The sequence below is a fragment of the Aedes albopictus genome, chromosome 1 (assembly GCF_035046485.1).
Source record: "Aedes albopictus strain Foshan chromosome 1, AalbF5, whole genome shotgun sequence".
In the NCBI taxonomy this organism is placed as follows: Eukaryota; Metazoa; Arthropoda; class Insecta; order Diptera; family Culicidae; genus Aedes; species Aedes albopictus.
In genome coordinates this window covers 189,395,080-189,419,417 of record NC_085136.1, presented here as the reverse complement: position 1 = coordinate 189,419,417, position 24,338 = coordinate 189,395,080, and the positions used below count along the sequence as shown (strand labels likewise).

The following is a 24,338-nucleotide window of genomic DNA, read 5'->3' as shown; positions in this document are numbered from 1 at the left end:
TCTTCAACGTTTATTAAATGAAGTTGTTTGATGCTTTTTTATATAAACGTCTAATAAAGGTCATTCAAACCATTATAGCAAACTAGCCGCTAGGGTCATAATGACAAACTTTCTACGACGATCATTCCACTGCAATACAATCAAAACATGGTAATTAAAATTATTTATATTTAAAGATGTGATGGAACAAATGCTTCGTAAGCGTTTCTTAAATATGAATCTAAGAAAAAAAATAGGAAAAATAAATTAATCACTCACATTTTTCATATTTCCATTGATAAATCTTCATATAAGCTACTGAAATGCATTTCAATTACATTTCTTATGAAACAACTCACAACCATGACAAGACTCGAACTCGGGATCTTCTGATTCGCTGCCGTCTGCATCTGTTTTTCTCCAATCTGGATCACATGAATTGGAAGAATCAAAGCAGTATTTAAAGATTGAGTCGAATACGTTTCCGTTTATGCGTTGCATAAACATCACTTAAGTATCTTTATTCAACTATCTGATCAATGTTTGTTTAATCATTGCCACAACGCTTATTCATCAGCGGCGCTACTGGAGCATAACAGTAGCTGTGTAATCTGCTATGTAGCCAACGGTGTTGTTTATTAAATTTGCTGCGGTTCAAACATATTTTAGTTTCAACACCCAAACAAGTGAACTGAGTGTAGTTTTTGACACTTAATAATGCCGGAATGAAAAAACCTTGTACCCAAGTGTAAATCTCCCGACATTAAGTGGATCCTGAGCCCGACCAAGATTGAAAGGATTCGATATTTGACGTTCGATTCGTGTTATGGCGTAGAAACGAAATGGTGGGAGAACTACTCATCGATGTCGGCTACAGTAGACTCTTCAGTTGCCGTTCAACGGTGTTTTCCGTGGTTTCGCTGCTTTTGGTGAATAGATGAGTTGTAATGTTTTAAATAGTGAAATATAATTATGTGCTGTTGCAGCAAGGCTCATGTGTGATGATCAATTCTTGTAATCAGCAACCGCGTAGACAAATGTAAACATGGCGAACAATGACAATTAAGTGATACTGTTACATTACTAATCAGCAGCTGAAAAAACTGATTAAGCAAGTTTTGTTAAACTACGTTTAAGCTTTTTATTCCACTGTTAATCATATGTGGAATAGCGGCATCCGATGCGTTGGAAACAGCCTGTGTTCTAACATTATTACAAACCTCTTAGGCAATTGGTGGACATTTCTAAACAACTTTCCTTAAACATTTGTTCAATTTGTTATTCAATTACCAATTATATGATGAACAAAGGTGCTATTTTCACTGTTTGAAACGCTTATTCGCTACTTTGATCAACACGTATACTTGTTCAACTATTGGCGCTTTTATAGAACATTTGTTAAACTGGCATGCTTATCAACGGTTTTGAATTGTTACTTGGGTGATCAATTAGCGTGATGCATTTTCATCCAAATCCGATCAACGTTTCTAAAAAACGGTGCTCTAGAAATTTTGAGCTATGTACTCCAAATACCTTGTCCTTAAGAGTGTTTGAAAAAAAAAACAATTGGATTATTTTAGCCTTAAGTTTATTTAATTTACTTTGATGTTATGTAAACTCGTCTAAGATGGAGTATTTAATCTGTGGTATCGATCTCCGCGGGCAAATTACTTAACTGATCGATGTAATCAAAGAAATGGCATAAAATATGCAGGGGTGTCATTATGCCCCGATGGGTGTCCATTTTGCCCCGTACCTTCTCTGCCAGCCCTAAAAACACACAATTGACCATTCATTATTTCTTCACAATAAATACATTCTACCTGCTATAAATGATTGAAATACGCAGGAAACCAACTAAAGTCGTAAGCCAACTGATAATATGTTAAGGTTTCCTCTGTTATACAGGCCTAATGTACTTATTTGCTTAGGGTGTCCATTATGCCCCTAATCCCCCTTAACCAATGAATTTTTAAATTTTAAAGTGAAATTAGAGTCCTCTAGAAAATTCATTACCAAATCCGATGAGTTAAGCGGATTTGCTCATTGTTTATGTATTTTTTCATCAAATACATTAATTATTTATCAACTCTACTCCCCCATTAATAAGTCAACGAGCACTGTGACAAAAGAAGAAAATGAAAATTGTTCCGTTCTAGAGTATTCTCAGAATTCAGGAACACTTTGGTTTATGGCTCTTGAGTACATATTCGACGAGAAAGGCACTATCACCACTAGGTGGATTAATCTGAGTTTTTTATGGAGCATTTCAGTATTATTTATTGGTGCAAAATTTAACTTTTAACACTTATGTGGCCAGCAGGGTACCCGGGTACCTTTTTCAATTCCAAATCTCGATATTTTAATGGTTGTTGAGACTAGGATGTTGGAACTCTGTTAGATCTTAGAACTCGTGAATATACATCTATTAATGGGGTTGTCCGAATTTTAAAGTTAGGAGGGGCAGGGGGAAGGGCTCCTGCATTTTTTTATTACGTGGAAGGCCGGCAGGGTACCCGGGTACCCACGAAATTGAAATGATCATATCTCCGTCAATTTTTCATAGGTTTTGGAAATTTTTAGCTCATTCAACTCAGAAACTCATCATCTATCGGGAAAATATTTGGTTAGACCGATCTAATCACCGTGGTTTTCGGAAAATCCATATTTTTGGGAGCATGTCCTTATACCATATTGAAACCCACGTTGTTAAGGCTAGGATATCTTAAAGTGTTTATGGTCAACCATGGCCCCACGAGAAGCGTGTTCCGAAATCACAGTTTCAAAGTCAACACGTTTTATGATTCCAGGCCAGTCAGATACAATATGCCAAAGCAATTTTACGATGCTTGGTACCGAAATTGCTACTAACCTACCGAAAATCCCGTATATTGTATTGTATAAAACATGGATCCGTAAATCCGGATTTTCCGGTACCCATGGTGATCGGACCGGTCCAACCAAATACGATCTCGATAGATAATGAGTTTCTGAGTTGAATGAGGCAAAAACTTTTAAAATCGGTGGAAAAATCGCTGAGATATGATCATTTTCATTTCTTGGGTACCCGGGTACCCTGCCGGCCTTCTACAGGTGTTTTTTTTTGCTGGCCACACTACGGTTAATGAGAAAATTTTATGTTTTACCGGTACATTTTTTATAAAGTATGGAACGTTTTCAATTATTTATGGGTAACATTGCACATTTTCATGGAACATATGTTCATTCTTTATGGAGCGCTTTTTGATTTTCTATGGAGCATTTGCAATTTGTTGCAATAACGTTATGCTGTTTATTTTAAAGCATATGCACATATGCATATGCATTGCAGCCGTATAGGCGTATCGTAAGCCACGAATTGTAGGTTCGATTACCACTTCAGTTCAAGAATGCTTTTCGTCTCACGAAAAATTCTTCATGGTCAATGGCCCAATTGGTTCTCTAATATGTTGTCCATTGTCTAGAGTAAGTTATGTTCAGTCTGTACAGTCTCTGGCTACAGACGGTGCGTAGTGTTTTAAAAAAATAATGTTCGGTGGAAAACCAGAAAAACGTGTGTGACACAGAATCGCTAGTCGTAGTGTGAAAAGAATATTCAGAGTTGTTTAAAACACCACAGACTTTAATGGGCTAGCTACATAGTGCGAATGTTGAAATTTAAAATATCGAATATTCAAACACACTTCCTACACGCGGTTTAAAAAGACGGGGAAATACTAAATCTGAACGGAATCGGCATAAACATTGCCGAAGACCGACGAAGATGTTGATCTACCGTACATTAGGCGCTACAGTAAAGTTACTTTACAGTCAACAAGCTTTTAAAGGTATCATTTGAGAAAAATTGTCAGTGACAAAAAATGTATACGGCGTATCACCAACTTAGAGTAACTTCGTTTAATAATGTTCTTAGAATTGCGTAAGTATAGCCAATAAGGCTTGTTTTGCTGATCATCAGCTATTGCTTGTTACTTTTATTATGATCCTAATAAACGAATTTGAAATGGAAACAAAGACATTTCTGAAATATGACTTTTCAGACACGTTCCTAAAATCGTACGGACACTGTAGTTATGTAGTGAACAAACAGGTTTTTTTAATGGGAAATTTGTTGCATCCCTACAGGCAGAGATTTAAAGATGAGGTTAAACTTTTTCTGGTATGGAAATTGGCTTGGGTGGCATCTTTCATCGTGGTCGCAAAAGGTTGCGCCCATTCGGGTGAGTAAGGAACGAACGAATTTCGGCCATACTGCAGTGGTCTTCTCGGTCGGTGGCTGGAGCCGGGAGGGCAGGTTATGGTTTTACGATCCTAAAGGGATAAAGGCAATCGAGGAGAAAACGCTACTAGCCGGAGGGACACAACCCACTACCAGCCGTTTGGGGATGAGAAATCGAGATGTGAGCAACGGAACGAGTGAGTAAAAAGCAAATAACCCTTGAAACTTGGTCAGAATAAAAATCGTATAAAACTGAAAAGCTGGCCAGGTTATACTCCTCTCTGTTTCCCTTCCAGCTTGGGTAGAGTTTATTCAAACTTTTCACCGGTTCAGGCCCAACGAGTTGAAGAGATGAACGTAAAGAGCAGGGCAGTGAAATGGATGTATAGAGAGACCAGTAAAATAACTGATTAAGGAGAACTTAATTAGAAGTTTCGGAATGTTGGAACTTTTTTCCTCAACCTCAAGCTTCCCGTAAAGCATGATGGTGGCGACGAACAGGGTCTCTGGTTGGTGTTGTGTATTTTAATTTGGAGGTGTTGTCCGGGGTGGTTTTGGGAAATGTTTGTGGCAATAATAGGAAATGTGGAGATTCCACTCGTTTGTCTGTTGGATGAAATGAAAGCTGTGGGATGGTCCTTCGATGGAAGTACAGCACCACAGCACAAGTTCCAGCTGTCCGAAGCGTTCTCAAATAGGAGATGAGTTTCACAGTTCTGGGGAAAATTGGCAGGGTAGTTATAATGATTTGTTTTATTTTTTGTTCGCATCAGTTCTCGAGGGCGTAAAAATAAGGGTTGTTCTGGCAATTTATTTTGGGCACTGTAGATAATTAGTAATGACAGTTTTATGGCAATGCCAGAATAAAATAAAACCTCGGACATTGTTGGTATTGTGAACGCGTTAAGTGTTTCAATCGTGTGGTTATGTAGTTAAAATGTTTCGTGAAGCTTTGCCAGACTTAATGGAATTTAAAAAGTGTGTGGACTGAGATGATTCACTTTCGTTGTACCACAAGTGGACTATCCTTTCACTACATATACATTGAAAAGTTGATGTTCGTTCTGGTAACAAAATCAATTTCACTTTTACTTTTACGGTATTATTATTGAGTAATTATTCTTCCGTGTCAAAATTAAACAAACATTCTGTATTCATAAGCAAAAATTATTCCAAATTGCCTCGAGTATAGCTTAATCAAACCTCTCCAAATAATCCTTCCTTCCATTTCCGTATAGCACATAACGGGCCACGGGTGCCATGTCGACGAAGAACGATGGCTTAATCACCCATTTTGCTTAATTTAGATAGTAATTGCCATGACGGACGACATCTAGACATGATATATGACCATTCGTCGCCAGTTGTACGTCCGCATGGGTGGCTACCCATTCGAGAAACCTTTTGTTGGTATATGTTGTATGTGTGTGTCCCCATTATGGACTACAAACAAGTGATACGTGCTGAAGCACAGCGGAAGGTCCGCTTCGGCAAATTTTATCAAAACAACTCAACTGCATGTACCTTGGTAGACCACATCCATTTAAAAAACCTCACAATTAGCCGTGTTTCCCATGTGCTTTATGATCCGTCCACCTGGTCGCTGTTTAAGGTAGAAATTGCATTCACGCAGGCAATGTTCCAATCCCGTCTGTACTCTGCTCTAGAGGCAAAATTCATAGCGGTCGAGAATTAAATGCAGGAAGCGCACTAAACATTAATTGAAATAAGAAAGAAAACTTCAGCTCTGATGCCAATTACGGTTCATTATATGGCTTAATTATTTCGCAAGTAATGACTTCCTCTTCGAATTCCAATTTTAATAATGCTGGCAAACTTTGAAACTTGCGCTTATTTACAGTAAAGAAAATGTGTTGCATTTTTTTTCCTTATACTCATGAATTTTGAACTTAGAGTTGATTCTCCATACACTAAATAGGGTTGAAACACTATAAAATGGAATTTGCATGGAGGGAGTAAAAACTAGAGCAGTGGCGAAGTCTAGTGCTTTTACTTATAAATTGCAATTGCAGATTACAGAAACATTTTTCATATCAGAATCAACACTTCAATTTTAAAATAACACTGCAAAACTTTGGACTCCCCAAAGCGAGTAATCGATGCTCGTTGCTGAAGGCTACGCAGCCAACCTTGACGATGCGATGTGCATTAGTCCCTCTCTGAAGCAATACTTTCTCGGTGGTTCCGGAGAGAAGAAGGGTTAGGCAACCATGAGAATGTTGTTTAGTGGATCGAGAAAACAGTAGTACTGACTTTCACTTTTTTTTGTAAAAGACGGTCCTTAACCCCACACAATCTGGACCTTCTGTCCTGTTGTCTGTTGGGCAGATTATTCCCCCATCGTTTAGAAGAAAAAAAAACCCTAATTAATCCACCTAGCGGTGATGGTGCCTTTCTCGTGCCTTCGAAAACACATTTCAACACAACTCAAGTGACTTGTTGATGAATATTGCACTTTCATACGTTTAACAGAAATCCATTTCATGGCATCCGAGATCATATCATTTATCTGGTTTTTGATTTTTGAGCCGCAAACTCTTAAAAAACAGCCGCAATCTTGAATTTTGAGCAGCCATTTAGGATTTAAGTCCAGCAGCTTGGAAATTCGGGTCGCTATTTTTGGACTCCAGACTTCTTCCCCATACCAGATACACCCATATTGAATGGTTTTAGAGTCCAAAATTCCATTAAACAGCCGCCATACATTTTTAGACACCTTCTTGGATATTCTGGTAGCTATTTTTGAACTCCGGTTGTCTTCCCCATACCAAATATACCCATATTGAACGGTTTTAGTGCGTAAAACTCCAGACGCGATCGCGGATATTTTTGTCGCTATCTTGGATATTTCAATCATCATTTTTGGACTCCAGGCATCTTTCCAATACCAAATATACATATATTGCATGGTTTTAGAGCCTGAAACTCCATGAAACAGCCGCCATAGTTGAATTTGGAGTCACCATCTTGGATGTTAGACCACCATCTTGGACATTCTGGTCGCCATTTTTAAACTCCGGACATCTTCCTCATACCAAATATATCCATAATGCATGGTTGTCGAGCCTGAAACTCCATTAAACAGCCGCCATCTTGAATATTAGGCTGCCATCTTGAATTTTGGACCGAAATCGTGAAATTTCTGGTCTCCAGTGTTCAATCCGCATAAAATTCGTAAACCATGCTAAAGGTTACAAAAATCGCCGCAGTTTGATGTGTCGCATGATGCGTTGGTTCAGTTTTATATACGGCCAGTTCCACCGGTGCTGGTCCGGATCACTGAAATGGCCATAACCCTGAAACGCCTCGACCGATCCGAACCATTTTTAATAGCAAACAATGAGGTATTTTCTCGATTTCCTGGGCTTAATGTATCATTGTACTTGCCACACAATGTTCAAATTTATGCAATGGCAGGCAAAGAAAGCCCTTCAATTAATAACTGTGGAAGTGCTCTAAGATACACTAAGTTGAAGAGATGCAGGCCTAGTTTCAATGCAAACGTCGAACCATAAAGAAGAAGAAGAAGAAGAATGCGGTAAAATTCCGGTTCGATTCCGATGCGAAAAATCGGCCAATGGGAAGTGCCTTAAAATGAGTGAACTTTTTTGCGCGACACTCATACATATACACATACATACCCACATACAGACATCATCTCAATTCGTCGAACTGGGTTGATTAGGATATGTGACTTGACTCTCCGAGCCTTCTATCGAAAACTGGTTTTTTGAGTGAACATATAGCCTTTCAGTACACTTCGGTGTACGAAAAAGGCAAAACAATATTTTCGAGCTTATTTGATTTGGAAAACTAAGATATTCAACTAAACCAATTGATTGAAGGATCTTTTTTGATAGAAAATTCAATAAACTGGGTTAAAAAGCTGTGATAAGTTTGACCATTTTCAAGTTATAGTCAGTTTGAGGCAAGCAAAGTCAAAAACATGTAAAGTTCAATTTCTACATAACGGTTGAGATTTGACCATATACAGAGATGGTTAGAAGGAAAAAGATGACCGACTCTAAATTTTTCCATACATTCCTTCGGAGACACACTATGCAATGCATGCTATACTACCGCCATATGTTGAGTGAGAAGCGCAAAAAATCATCCTTAATGGTTAGATTCAAGTTAGCGTGTACCATTTTGACGCAATCATAACACGCTAAAACCGCGTAACACAAATTTGCGTCGAGTAAAACTGATTCATTTTTTTTTATAAAAAAATTGCTTACAAAATATTATTTAAATGTACCGAAATTATATGGCACGATTTTGAATAATATGTAATTTTCCATATAGCCGAGGCGGTAAACGCACGGGTATTCAGCATGACCATGCTGAGGGTGACGGGTTCGATTCCCGGTCGGTCCAGGATCTTTTCGTAAAGGAAATTTCCTTGACTTCCTTGGGCATAGAGTACCTTCGTGCCTGCCACACGATATACACATGCAAAATGGTCATTGGCAGAGGAAGCTCTCAGTTAATAACTGTGGAAGTGCTCATAGAGCACTAAGCTGAGAAGCAGGCTTTGTCCCAGTGAGGACGTTACGCCAAGAAGAGGAGGAGTTATTTTCCATGATTTTCCAATCTACATTAGAATCATCACATGTATGGTTGCATCTCAATTTTTTTCTAAGATATTTTGAAGAGAATCCAGTCATGAAGATAAACTACAGTGCCAGGAATGTGAAAGCCTTGCGCGTGACTGTGTGAAATGTGTGAAAAAAGTTTTGCGTGAGTTTGCCTGTGTGTTTGTTTTGAGATTTTTCCGAAAATTCGTTAATAGTGTATTAGTTGAACTTTGGCTCACCAGAGCGGCACTATTTGTGTCGCCTGTTAGGAGCGGGAGTCGTTCATCTTTTTCCTTCTAACCATCTTTGCCATATGCGTACACATTTTTTTTCGCCATTTATGATCCTCTATCACTCCTTAAAAGTTTGCATTCACCCATCGGGACCCCCTGGAACCGGTTCCGGAACACTACCGGTTCAGATATGGTCTGATACTGTTTTCCTGATAACCGTTCCTCAGGTTACCGAAAATGGCGCTGTTTGATATGCGACACATGTTATGTTCAATTTTACATTTGGCCACTTCCGGTGGAACACCCAGAACCGGTTCTGGAACACTACCAGTTCAGATATGGTCTTATACTGGTTTCCTGCTAACCGTTCATCACATTATCGAATATGCCGCTGTTTGATGTGTCGCATGCATGGGTTTGGATCTCTTTCATATTTGGCAACTTCCGGCGGGACATCCGTAACCGGTTCCGGAACACTACCGGTTCTGATATGGTCTGAGGCTATTTTTCTGCTTACCGTTCATCAGATTATCGAAAATTCCGTGGTTTGATGTGTCGCATGCATGGGTTTCGTTCTCTTTTATATTTGACACTTTCCGGCGGGACATCCGGAACCGGTTCCGGAACACTACCGGTTCAGATATGATCTGATTCTATTTGCCTGCTAACCGTTCATCAGGTTACCGAAAATGCCGCTATTTGATGTGTCGCATGAATGATTTATGTTCAATTTTATATTTGGCCACTTCCGGCGGGACACCCAGAACCGGTTCCGGAACACTACTGGTTCAGATATGGTCCTAGACTATTTTCTTACCAACCGTTAATTAGGTTATCAAAAAAGCTGCGCTTCGATGTGTCGCATGCATGGATTTGGTTTACTATTATATTTTGGCCACTTCCGGCGGGATATCCGGAACCGGTTCCGGAACACTACCGGTTCATATATGGTCTGACTGAGACTATTTTCTTGGTAACCGTTCATCAAGTTATCGAAAATGCCGCAGTTTGACGTGTCGTATGTATGGGTTTGGTGCATTTTCAGGTCGGGCCCCTTCCAGGGGTACCATTCCGGAATACCTAAATGGCCATAACTCCGGAACGGCTGGACCGATCCGAACCATTTTCAATAGGAAACAATGGGACCAGATTCCGCGTCGAATGAACCGTCGGTCATTAAAATCGGTTAAGGTTTACTGCCAAAAAGTGATGTGAGTTTTTTTGTCCACACACATACACACATACACACACACACACATACACACATACATACACACAGACATCACCTCAATTCGTCGAGCTGAGTCGATTGGTATATGTGACTCGACCCTCCGAGCTTTCTATCAAAAAGTCATTTTTGGAGTGAACATATAGCCTTTCCAGTACACTTAGTGTACGAGAAAGGCAAAAAAAAAATACACTGAGACTAATATTCATCGCGTATCTATATTAGATGTCATGTAATTTCGATTTTCCAAAAAATCTTAACCTGCAATTCTTTTTTATTTTTTCCCTTTAAAAAGGTGACTACCAGCTTCATATTTTGAAGGTTGCCAAGTTGCTAAGGAAGGTCAAATGCTTCTAACTTTTTTATTCGAACTTTTATTACCCATCGATTTTTAAAACAAACATAAGCAAATGAGTTTTAATATTTTCAAAAATAGATTCTGCGCACAGATTCCAATGCAAAACATATGCATGTTTTTACCTTTCTAGTACACCAAGTGTACTGGAGTGAATATGTAACTCCAAAAATGACTTTTTGATAGGATGCCCGAAGGCTCGAGTCACATATACTAAACCACTCAGCTCGACGAATTGAGGTGATGTCTGCGTGTGTGTTGTGTATGTGTATGTGTACAAACAAACTCACATCACTTTCTGGCAGTAAACCTTAACCGACGGTTCATTCGACGCGGAATCTGGTCCCATTGTTTCCAATTGAAAATGGTTCGGATCGGTCCAGTCGTTCCGGAGTAAGAGCCGTTTAGGTGATCCTGACCGGTACCCCAGTAAGGGTCCAGATATGAAAACGCTCCAAACCCATCCATGCGGCACATCAAACTACGACATTTTCGATAACTTGATGAATGGTAAGCAGGAAAATAGTCTCAGACAATATCTGAACCGTTAGTGTTCCGGAATCGGTTCCGGGTGTCCCGCCGAAAGTGGCCAAACACAAAAGTGAACTAAACCCATGCATGTGAAATATCAAACCGCGGTTTTCTTGTAAACCTAATGAACGGTAAGCAAGAAAATAGTCTCACACCATATTTGAACCGGTTGTGTTCTAGAACCGGTTCCAGTGTCCCGCCGGAGGTGGCCAAGTATAAAAGTTAACCAAACCCATGCATGCAATATATCTAAGAGTGGCTTTTTTGTATCCTGATAAACAGTTAGCAGGAAAATTTTCTCAGAACATATCGGAAGCGGTAGTGATCCGGAAGGAGTTCCAGGTGCTCCGCCGGAAGTGGCCAAATATAAAAGTGAACTAAACCCATGCATGCGACATATCAAAACGCGTCTTTTTCGATAGCCTTGTGAACAGTAATCGGAATAATATTCGCAGAACATATCTGAACCAGTAGTGATCCGGAACCAGTTCCGGCTGTCCCGCCGGAAATAGCCAAATATAAAAGTGGACCAAACCTGTGCAAGCAAAACATTAAATTGTGGCTTTTTGGATAACCCGATGAACGGTCAGCAAGAAATTGGCTCAGACAACATCAGAAACTACCGGTGCCGTTCCGATATCGATTCCAGGTGTCCCGCCGAAAGTAACCGAACATAAAAGTGAACCAAACCTATGCATGCGACACAACAAATCGCGGCTTTTTTTGGTATCTTGATTTAGCAAAAAAAGTTTCCGGCAATATTTGGGATAACCGATACTGTTCCGCAACCGATTACGGGTGTTCCACCGAAAGTGGTCAAATGTAAAGGAGAACCAATTCCATAAATGTGACACATCCAAAAACTTTTTAGGTAACCTGATGAATAACGACTTCTTCGATAACGCGAAGAACGGTCAGCAAGTGTCTCGCCTGAACTAGAGAAATGCATAAATGAACCACACCCATGCTTGCGGTATATCAATTCTCGACATTTTAGGAAAAGTTATTCACAATTTGCATGGAACTAGTCTAAGATCACATTGGGGACAATCGGATCAATCCCGGAACTGATTCTGGGTGTCCCGCCGGAAGTGGTAAAATTTGAAATTGAACCAAACCCGTGCGTGTGGTACCATAAAACCACGCTAATTCGACAATGATTGCTGTCAAATTACCGGGGTAAACTTGTTTATTTTGTGATTATTGGCTTCCGAAGTTCACTGCGGTTGATCATAAAACGGATCAGGTGTCGGATAGCACCGAATTTGAACTTCCAGAAGTAGCAGCTGCACGAGGAGCCGCTGCGGGTGTGAGTGACATCACAAAATCGGATCATTCGTGCATGGGACATGCTGGTATGAAAAAAAAAAAATCCTCGCTTCAGTCGACTTTTTGGATTCCATTTAGGTCCCATGTGAACTGCACAAAATATCAGCGCAATTGGTGAAACAATAATTTTGCGCAAGCGGTTCAAAGTTTGCATAGGATTTACTATGGGAAAATTTACACTTCCGGACAAAACATCCCAGAGCACGCCTCTTATCTCCTTAATTCAAATCGATCGCTTCTTGTAGAAACATCATGTGTGAATCATTCCTTCGAAAACCGCTGTATATCACTATGACGTTTGATCATTTTTTATTTCGACAAATGTCAAATACGTCGGGATACGAATTGAAAAAAATCGTATTAAAGAGTGATTAATAGGGTAACCAATATAATTTGGACCCCCATATATTTTGGACCCCCTGGATCGCATTATCGCAACTTTCACAGATTTAATGAAGAAATGACGAAATTTTTTAGAATCGTTAGTTATGTTAGATTGCTCTGCACGGGCAGTAATCATTTACTCACTGGAAATATCATTATTTGCCTTGAAATTAACTTTTTTCAATTTCGTCATCCGTGCAAGTGTCCCAACATGTTTACAAAAAGAGAATGCGGCGCTGAGAAAACTTGCAGTTGTAAACAAAAACGTTTTTCATTCTAGCGCACTAAATTCGCAAATTTCGTCTAATCAGCCATTGTCAATCAAGTAATTAGGATATGATTCAGCATATTTAAGTGGCAGATTCTTTGAACGTAGTTCCAAACGGATTTAAACACCGGGTGTCCAAAATATATGCTGAAGAGGGTCCAAAATACATTGGGGTGTCCAAAACAGTGAAAACTGATGCTTCAAACATAAGCTATTTTCATCAAATTTTCAGCCAGAAATGACCTTGTGGGTATTTTCAACTGACAGTAAAGGCTTTTACGATGATACTAACATCATCATAATGTGTAACACCCGCTGAATCTGTTTGATTTTGAGCTAAATTCAAACTAATGTCCTCTAGGGGTCCAAAATTCAACCGTTACCCTACGTGGGGTTTGACAGTAGCAGCTTTTTCGATAACACGATGATCGATTCGTAAGAATCTCAGACCATATTTTAGACAACCGTTAGTGTCCCGAAACCGCTTCTGGGTGTCCCACTGGAGTGGTCAAATGTAAAAGTGATCCATACCCATGCATGCGATACATCAAATCGTGATTTGTTTAGGTAACCTAATGAACAATGGTCTCAGACTATACTTGGGGGACTCGGTAGTGCTTCAAAACCAGTTCCGGGTATCCCACCGAAAGTGACCAAATTTACCATGCGACACATCAAAACACGGCTGTTTTAATAACCTGAGGAACGGATAGCTAGAAAATAGGCTCATACTACATTAGAGACTACCGGTAGGGTTGCAGAACCAGCGTTTGGTGCTTCGCCGGAACTACGAAAGTGAACAAAATCAATGCAAACGATAAATACCTAGTTAACCGCGGTGCGATAATTTATTGTTTGTTTACCATTTTGCATATAAGATTTATGACGCTCTCGGCGGAGTTTGCATAAACCTGCATCAAGTTCGTTATTGATCTGAGTACTCTTGAGTAACACTTTTTACCCTTGTTTAAGTTAATAAACTGGAGACGTCCTTGATGGAGGTCAACCAGGCTGCATTGAGAAAGTTATAAATCTTAGTACTCTTCAGTTACGCTTTTAGCTCTTGCTTGAGATGAACGGAATTTAAGGCGATCTTATGGTGCTGCTGATTAAAACCACCGACCTGGAACAACGATCTCATGACCAAGACTAATAATTTTAAATACATTATTATTACATAATAATCAAAGCGAGTTCATTTTTTGGAAGTATCTTGCACATATATATGATGAATTTAACTGTGTAAAATTAACATAGACATTAACAACAACAACAAATCAGAGCAAAATAATGCACGAGTAAATAAAAAACCTTAATCTTCCAGAAATTGGTCACCGCTACCAGAACCACGTTGATTTATGTAGATCAAGCCAGTTTTTTTAACGTATTGTACAAAACATAACAGAGTGACTGCTGAAGGGTTAAACAATGCTTTTAAAATATAATGTTATTACAATCAATTTCATCGTATTGCGTTTAGTTATAAAATCTTGTAGGTATAATTTTGCTTAGGGTGCTTGCCCCCCTCTGACCGAAAAGCTGGCTACGCCCTTGCCCTACAGCCGACTCTGCTTCCCGTAATTAATGATAGAATCTTTTAAGAAAAAAAAATGCAGCATTGGATAGGTAGGGGGCTGGGAATCACTCAGAAAACTGAGACACTCGGTAACCTGAAGTAAACAAGCAATGAACTGGAAGTCAGTTGAAATTTCATGCAAAAGTTACTAATTAACCCAGTTGCCATTTAACAGATCAACTTTCCTACTTACTGAGTCTTCTCTATTGAGAGAAATTACCGAGTTTTCCGCATAACATAGCATAGCATAGCATAGCATGAATACTTGCACAAATCTTGGATGGAGTTGCAAAGTTGAATTTCCATTGACATTGCTGGTGTCGCTACTATCTACAATGTCATAGGTTCACTCAGCTCCACACACCTGGCCAAGTCTTTGCAAGCATTTATAAATCCCTTCATCAACTTAGAAAGAGTTCACTCAGCTCCACACACCTGGCCAAGTCTTTGCAAGCATTTATAAATCCCTTCATCAACTTAGAAAGAGCCCAGAACTGAAGCATCTTCCAATAGATAAAAGAATGTTGAAAATAGCGAATTTTCAACTTATATGCAGTTATAAAGTAAATATACTGAAGTAGAATTATTTATAAATAAATAAATAATATTGGAAAGATCTCACCAATTGTTGTGGGAGTTTTTGTGGTTCAATGCCGATCATCTAATTGTCTTGATTCGAGAAATTACCGAGTTTTCAGCAGTTCAAAAACCCAGTAGAATTTTAGGTAATCAAAAGTAGCTTGTAGAGTTTGATAGATAAACGACTAGATTTTATCGGAGTTTTGGTATTTTTAACAGAATTTCGTTAAAAAACCGTTCCCGAACTCTCAGCAGTTGGATTTCGGTAAAAAATACCGAACGCGATCAGCTGTGTACACAGCTACTTTTGATTACCGACGTGCAGCCCCTAACCACCACGAGATTGAGGAGCAGGTTGGCCGGTTGAAAAACAACAAAGCCGCAAGAGTAGATCAACTACCAATCGAGCTTTTTTATGTTTTTATTTATGTGTAATTTAACCTCAGATAATTCTACACTCGGATTACCAAGCGAACTTCTAAAATACGATGCAGAAGCATTACCAACATTTGGGAGGAGGAAGTATTACAGGAGGAATGGCTGAAAGGTGTGTGTCCCATCTACAAAAAGGTGACAAGTTGGATGGCGGGAACTATCGCACGATCACACTACTGAGCAATGCCTACAAAATACTCTCTCAAATTTTATGCCGCCGTTATTCACCGATTGCAAGAGAGTTCATGGGGCAATATCAGGCTGAATTCATGGGTGAACGCACTACAACGGACCAGATGTTGGCCATCCGATAGGTGTTACAGAAATGCCACGAGTACAACGTGCCCACACATAACTTGTTCATCGATTTTAAGTCTGCGTATAATGCAATTGATCTAGACCAGCTATGGCAGATTATGCACGAACACGGATTCCCGGATAAACTGATACGATTGATGAAGACGACGATGGATCGAGTGAGGCGCGTAGTGTGACGGACACCAAGACACTTTATGTCCAGCAAAGCCAAGGAAATTTTCTTTACGAAAGTTTCTGAACCGACCGAGAATAAAGGGTGTCCCGAATCAAATTGCATCACAAAAACAGTGCATAACTTTTGATTGCATGCATTAAAATGGTTGATTTTTTAACTAGTACGTTATGTGTCGATGATGCCATAGCAATTTCATTGGAATCGGATAAGTATTGACGTATCCCCGACGCAAGAATTAGTTTTTTTGAAATCCTGTACTCTCATTCTGAGTATGGTTTAGGCAATAACTCTACTGTAAGTATTTTAAAACGTCTGACAATTTGACAATGAGTATTCAACATAATAAATATTAAGTGGTAAAACTTTCATCAAAATCGATTAAGTACTTTTTTTATAGAATTCAAAACTCAAACCGCTTCTGAGTGAATGAAGGCACTTCTTAACAATTTTAAGGTCCGTTTGCACTATTTTAACAATTAACCTGTCAATACTGCTGTGATTCTCAATACAATTTGACAGTTTGAACCTATTTTTTTGTATTATAGAACCTAATATAATAACATGTTTTCAATTAAATTTTGAGCCATTTTGGTCTAACACTTTCAATGTTAGAAAAATTTGAATCTCACAATACAATATAACATTTTTGCATATCTCGAGTTTTTCTAAAAAAAAAACAATTTACAACTTAATTGAGAGTTGAAAAAAAAACAATTATTAACTTTAGCTTAGGAAACTGTTATTCAGCTATCTATGTTTCTTGGGTTGGCTACATATACGACCACTACCTTGAGCACAACTTTTCATTCGTTTGACGAAATCGAATGAAATTGTTATACATTATTTCTACATTCATACGCTACCTACATTAAAAATTTCATTGTAAACGGCTCAGTATTTCTGACTCAAGCGTTACATACAGCCATTCCATAGAAAAACGATATAGTGCATCTCCGATTGTCGTGGTACTTGGTGGGCGGAAATAATTAGACCCGTATTTTTTTTATTTCGTCATTAGGGTGACCAATTTTCATATAGGGTGGTCCAAAAAATTAAGGTTTTTCAAAACTAAAAATCTTCAACAAATCGCTAAAATGTAAAGAGTACTATAAAATATGCAAACATATTAGTTTATTCACGTTTTCGTGGTCTCGGGACCAAAGAGGTACCCTGGTTTTATATTTTTATCAGAAAATTCAGGAAATTTGGCGTAACATATCAAAAAATCAGAAATGTATGTTGTTTTGTTTTTGAGATATGATTTTTTGAATATAGAGAGTCATATATTTTAGTACAAGCTACTCTAAAATTGCTTGAAATTGCAAATTCTCATAAAACTATGCATAGTATTGCTTTTTAAAGTGATTTCTGGTAGTTTTGGTATCCATAATATTATAAGGAATCAAAATATAATCAAATTTAAAAAATTTCTTGTATGAGAAAATTTGACCTTTTATTTTCAAAAATCATACCTCAAAAACTAAAAAACATACATCTCTGATTTTTTGATATGTTACGCCAAATTTCCTGAATTTCCTGATAAAAATATAAAACCAGGGTACCTCTTTGGTCTCACATATGTGTGTGAGTAAATTTTTTGTTATTTTTATTATACATTATTTTCCGCGGTGCAATTTGATTCGGGAAACCCTTAAACACCCGACTCCTTTAGCATGGTCTTGGTTAAAATCCGTGGCTTCGGCTAAAATGATTATTATTATATTTCTGCCAAAAATATTTTCTCATTCCCGATTTGATAGGTCCAGAGAATTGAAAGTGTCTTAATTTCATACACCTTGCACTTAAAATCATTATTCGCTAAATATAGTACTGGCACGCTGCATTAAATTACACGCTTTTTTAGGTAATAATAGAATATCATTTGTTCATGACGGTAAAACAAAAGTTTTTTTTATTTTTTTTTGTGAGTTCTAACTCATTGCTAATTCTTCACACACCAATGAAGTGCCAAACTTTGTCGAATAGATAAAAGTTGACTTTGAAGAAATATGCAAAATCAAGTGCTATGTTAGATTTTGGATACAGCTAGCATAGACAATGGAGACATACTAGATAGATTTGTAGCATGTAAAATAGATACACCTCTGTAGTTGTACCAGTTTAGCTCATTAATAGTTGGGCAATGGATGCCCACCGGAATATGTGGGTTTCTTTTCGCAGTTTGTATACATGGATGTCAGAGCTTTATTTCCATTCATTATTTTAAAACACACTATTCATCAAATATAAGGTAGGGCCCATATATTCGAGGCGGTAAACGCACGGGTATTCAGCATGACCATGCTGAGGGTGACGGGTTCGATTCCCGGTCGGTCCAGGATCTTTTCGTAAAGGAAATTTCCTTGATTTCCTTGGGCATAGAGTATCTTCGTGCCTGCCACACGATATACGCATGCAAAATGGTCATTGGCAGAGGGAACTCTCAGTTAATAACTGTGGAAGTGCTCATAGAACACTAAGCTGAGAAGCAGGCTTTGTCCCAATGAGGACGTTACGCCAAGAAGAGAGAGAAGGTAGGAAGCCATGCTTCCGTGGAATAAGATCTCAGCTATTAATAAAAAATCCTGCTGGTAACGATATTTTTTTTCTTCTATATATAGTACTAGCTGTACCCGGCAAACTTTGTCTTGCCTACTGCGTTTTTTTGACGTTTCAAGCCCCTAGCCAAGCGCCCAAGTCCCCGTTCAAAATGTATGAAAACCCGATTTTCAAAAACTCTCAATTTTCCCATGTTTTAGGCCTCATAAACCTTCCTTGGGTGAAAACTAACAGAACAAAACTTAGACGACCCAAATCGGACCACCCGTTCGCAAGTTATGCGCGGTCCCACGTATGGCACTACATTTTTATATATATAGATGAGATACATCTTCTCCGTTAGCTTTATGTGTATAATATTGAATAATGTAGATCAAACAAGCTAGAAAAGCAAAACTGCGCATTTATATTCACCTGTAGAAATAAATCCTCACCCGCACTGATCCGCCGTTTCTGCGAAATTCTGCTCCTAATTAATTTCAAACTGGATACTAATGCCCACTTTATCGACACAAATTTTCCTGTTGCTTGTCTTCGATCACGTTTCACACAAATGAGATAATTCGTTAGGTCGGTTTCCCCTTCCTTCGGTTAAATTTCCTTTCGAGCACCACAACGGTAACGGGCGCCTTCCATAGCCGCACCACAAATTGGAAAGGTAGGCAGGAAGGTAGGTCACAATTACGGCAGCAGAAAATTATTTTCACCTTTTGTTTTCCACCTTTGATTTTCGCACCCGCGTCGCGTTGGCCCGGTTATTTCCTTGCTTGCTTGGCCGGGCAGAGTATTTTCGATTGTTATTCCAGCGCAAAATCAACTGAACTGAACTTTTATGGGTTGATGGGTTTCAGCTTGTTTCTATGTATGTATGAGCTTCACCACACTGCACACTGCACTCTTTTGTAGAACACCTTGAACTGTGCCGTCAACGTCACGAATGGCCACCGCAAACCGCCGCGCCGTTAGCCGAACAGGTGGAAGCTCAAGGAACCAGGTCATCGGCATGCTCACATCCTGATTCTGTATGAACCCTGGCCCAACGTACGCATACACGAAGACACGCAAATCCTTCTCCGTGCCAATCCACTGATTCTGCGGCCTCCTTAATTCATGATTGTTAATTGATTTTTATTTATTTTCGTTTGCATCAGATCCTTGGGATACACTTGCACATAGTATCGACGAACGGATATCACGACCTTGCTTCTCAAGCCACTACAGCGTTCAACTAATGCATCGAAATGAATGCGCAAACACTCGCTGCGGCTCACCAGAGAAATCACTAATCCTAATCCACTACAGAGAATTCCAACCACCCCCAGAGAATCACTTCAGACCTTTCGCTGCAAGCTACACATCATTTGGCAACACAACATTTCGGATATGGGAATTAGCCGCAGTGGCCACATCCGTAACAGCGATGCACGTTCTTGGGATGAGGCTATTTTTTTTTATCAATCCACTGAATTCCTTCACACCGAACGCGTGTCCTTCCAAGCGAACGAGTATTATATCCGCTCTAACGAACGTTAAACACATGACTGAAGAGTCCTCGGCAGCACAAAAGGAACAAGGCTTTCGAACAATTTGCGAGTCGACATTGGACACGGAACTGCGGTCGACGTTACCCACTCATCGGAGCTTCGTAGCAGATGCTGTCAAACTTCGGCAACGCACGGTGTGCATTGATTTTCCGTCCTTTCGTATCGCATTCGGTTCGGTGGAAAACTCGATGAAGAGCGCCGACGTTGAGTTTTCTCCGAGAAGGAACGAGAGGATTTTCCACCTCTTTGGAAGGCGCAGGAGTCGAATAGAAATGCATGGTGCTCACATCACAGTGGGGTATCGCGTCACACTTTTTAAATCAATAAATATTGCTTCACAGTATTCCAATTATTAATAGTAAATAGTCGAAATATTTGCAATTGAGGGGCTTAGAAGCAAACCCACTTTCTAGTTAATGAGGTTTACAGTTTTCCACCAATTTTACATCCGATACGAAATGTATGAAGTTTCAAAATCGACCCAATTTTCTCTGATGTATTGTAAATTTTCTAATTGTTAGAAATTACTCTTGTGGGGCCACCCTATTGTGGCCACCTAGGCTTTATCCTGGGCCTCAGGGTCGTTATAATGGCTCCGAGAGGGAATTGAGGGTGATCGGAACGACTTTCCTTTAGAAAAACAAAATGGTCGACGTTGTCGAACGTCTTACCAGAATCAAGGTAGAATGTTCTAGCGAAAAAAAAGTTAGATAATGAAAAAGTTCCTAAAAGTTTGAAACTTAAAGATTTTTTTATATGACCAGCTCAAAATCGTAAAAATAGTCACTTATATCCCTTTGCATCTGTGTCCCTCAATTATTCATGTTGTTCACCTGAGGCATGATTATTACTATCATCATTTGTCATTAAAAAAATGGTTGGGCCCAAATATCCATTCTATGCGCAGCTTGCTACAAAATTGTCGGCTGCTCTTTGGTACCCTCCCAAATATTGAGTCGTAGGAATAAAGAGTAACGAGCTTTAATTTAGTCCGAACCTATTTCTTTTAAACATAAGCTTTTATTGTCAAAACAAATATTGGTCTCGTAATTATTAAGCATCTTACTAGAAACTTGTAGGTAGCACCTTGAAGAAGTTGAAGATTTCTCTGGATTAGAAAAGCGATTAAAATCAAGAAGAAATCTACTTAACCGCACTAGAAGAGCAAGAGGATGGCTTACTTACCTTACCGATCAGGTTAAGGTCGGGGTGGCCTCTGCTGTACATAGCAGCCGTCTCCATTCCACTCGGTCCATGGCTATTTGTTTCCAGTTCCGCATTCTGCGTAGGGTCAGCAGATCGTCCTCCACTTGGTCGACCCACCTAGCTCGCTGTGCTCCACGTCTTCTTGTATCGGTCGGATGGCTCTCGAGAGCCATTTTAGTCGGGTTGCTATCCGACATCCTGATGACGAGACCCGCCCACCGTAGCCTCCCGATTTTCGCGGCATGGACGATGGTTGATTCTCTCAGCAGCTGATGCAGCTCGTGGTTCGTTCGCCTTCTCCAAATCCCGTCTTCCATTTGCACTCCGCCGTAGATGATACGCAACACTTTCCGTTCGGAAACTCCAAAGCGCTTTGGTCCTCTGCACGTAGGGTCCATGTTTCGTGCCCATAGAGGATGACCTGTCTAATCAGCGTTTTGTAGATAGTTAACTTCGTGTTACGACGAACTTTATTCGATCGAAGAGTTCTACGGAGTCCAAAATAAGCACGATTTCCTGCCACAATGCGCCTTTGAATTTCTCTGCTTATGTCGTTGTCGGCGGTCACCAGTGAGCCCAAGTACACGAATTCATCAACTGCCTCGATTTCATCACCGTCGATATAAATTCGGGGTGGCGGGCGCGCTGATCCCTCCCTGGAGCCCTTTGCCATCATGTACTTTGTCTTCGACACATTAATGACTAATCCGTTTCGTCTGGCTTCACTCTTTAGTTGGATGTACGTTTCCGCCATCGTCTCAAATTTACGAGCAATATTATCAATATGATCAGCGAAACCAAGCAGCAGAACGGACTTGGTGAAAATCGTTCCACTCGTGTTTATCCTCGCTCTCCTAATTACACCCTCTAAAGCAATGTTGAACAGCAAGCACGAAAGATCATCATCTTGTCGTAACCCTCTGCGAGATTTTAAGGGACTCGAGAGTGTCCCTGATACTCGAACATTACTCGATCCATCGTCGTCTTGATCAATCGTATCAGGTTATCCGGGAATCCGTACTCGTGCATAATCTGCCTTAGCTGATCTTGATCGATTGTATCATACGCCGATTTAAAATCGATGAACAAGTGATGTGTGGGCACGTTGTATTCGCGGCATTTCTACAACACATGGCGAATGGCAAACATCTGAATCCCATGAATCCAGCCTGATATTGCCCCACGAACTCTCTTGCAATCGGTGATAGACGGGGGCATAAAATTTGAGAGAATATCTTGTAACTCAGTAGTGTGATCGTGCGATAGTTCCCACAATACAACTTGTCGCCGTTTTTGTAGATTGGACACAAGATACCATCCAGCCATTCCACTGGTAATAGGGTAGCGAACCACTTGGGCAGCGGCCGGTATTTTGGGCACTCTTCGCTATAACTCATTCAATTCCAAACCAATTGACTTGAAATTTTGTACACAATTAGATATTATACGTATCTCATCGCGTTCCAAAAATTGTGTCAATTGGTTCAGAATTGGCTGAGTTATAGCATAAAAGTGCCCAAAATAGGACCCCTGCCGAGATGGTTCCACTTCCCTACTTTCTCCTCTTAAATCTTGGTAATGACCCAGTGTAGTGCTCTCACCAGTGCTTCTCCACCGTATTTAAGAAGCTCGCTTGGCAGTTGATCTGCTCCAGCGGCTTTGTTGTTTTTCAACCGGCCAACCTCCTCCTCAATCTCTTGGAGGTCAGTGACCGGAAGTCTTTCGTCCTGTGCACATACTCCTCCTTACCACGCCACCTTCTGTACTTGCAACTTCGACATTGAGGTGCTCATCGTAATGCTGCCGCCACCTCACGCTTCCGTGATTGTTGCGTCGCATGTCAGCTTGTGGCATAAAGCCACCGCGCGAGCGGTTCAGCTTCTCATAGAACTTCCGTGTGTCCTTAGCGTGGCTTTCATCGCTTCGAGATCTTGTTCTTCCTGCTTGCGCTTCTTCCTCTGGAAAACTGAATTCTGGAGTTCTCTACATTTATTCATCTCGTAGAATTTCGTCACAAATTCAGACACCCCCCTCTATAAATGACGTAGCTTGTTAAACACCCCCCCCCCCACAACAAAATTTTCATGTAAAGAAATTAGCTCTGATTTCAATTTTAACTTGTATGCTAATCGAATATTATGAAAAAACAGCAATAGCAACAAACATTGCCGACTGCCAGGTTCAGATCGCCGACATCATACCATAGGTGCAATCAGTGGAGATTATCACCAAAGCTAATGACACAATAAACCACCCATCGTTCTGCTACCATATTAGCCTAGATTGTCTTCTGAAGATATTAGTTTGTTCACTAATAAATCTATTAAGAATAAAAGACACGGACAACGTCTTCAGCTTTCGGCTGTACAGACTGTTTTAAACTCAACATTAGACAACGGACAACGGAGCATGCACCAGTGGAAACGGGGAAGAAACTATTCTCACGGAAAGTTTCAACGCCCGAAGCGGGAATCGAACCCTCACCCCATAGCATGGTGCGATTAAAAGCTTGGTAACCCTAACCGCACGGATACGGCGCTCCACATCAATATCAAATTGATTTCATTTGAATAAAATACACCACGACATTCGAAGGACCCTGCAGGAGGCTCTTCTAAAATTCTTACAGCAGTTCATTTTGGAATTCCTAGAGAAGTTTATTTTGGTATTCCCATTTTTGAGAATGTCCCCCTTTTTAGTTCCTCCAGCACTTCCTTCTAGGGCCCATATAGCCGAGGCGGTAAACGCACGGGTATTCAGCATGACCATGCTGAGGGTGACGGGTTCGATTCCCGGTCGGTCCAGGATCTTTTCGTAAAGGA

The 24,338-nt window shown here is 39.9% G+C and overlaps 1 protein-coding gene and 1 long non-coding RNA gene across 5 annotated transcripts in view; one reads left to right on the top strand and one right to left on the bottom strand.

Annotated features, from left to right (window-relative positions):
• The window catches only part of LOC115257156 (uncharacterized), a 771,557-nt gene extending 750,956 nt beyond the window's left edge, over positions 1-20,601 (bottom strand). For 2 of the 4 annotated variants that reach the window (XR_009996344.1, XM_062846034.1), the window contains exon 1: positions 19,181-20,601. The gene's annotated coding sequence lies outside the window, so the exon portion shown is untranslated. The remainder of the gene's footprint in view (positions 1-19,180) is intronic. The other 2 variants (XM_062846035.1, XM_062846036.1) reach the window with 2 other exon arrangements.
• The window catches only part of LOC134285399 (uncharacterized), a 401,391-nt gene that overhangs the window by 183,231 nt on the left and 193,822 nt on the right, over positions 1-24,338 (top strand). The window lies entirely within an intron of this gene.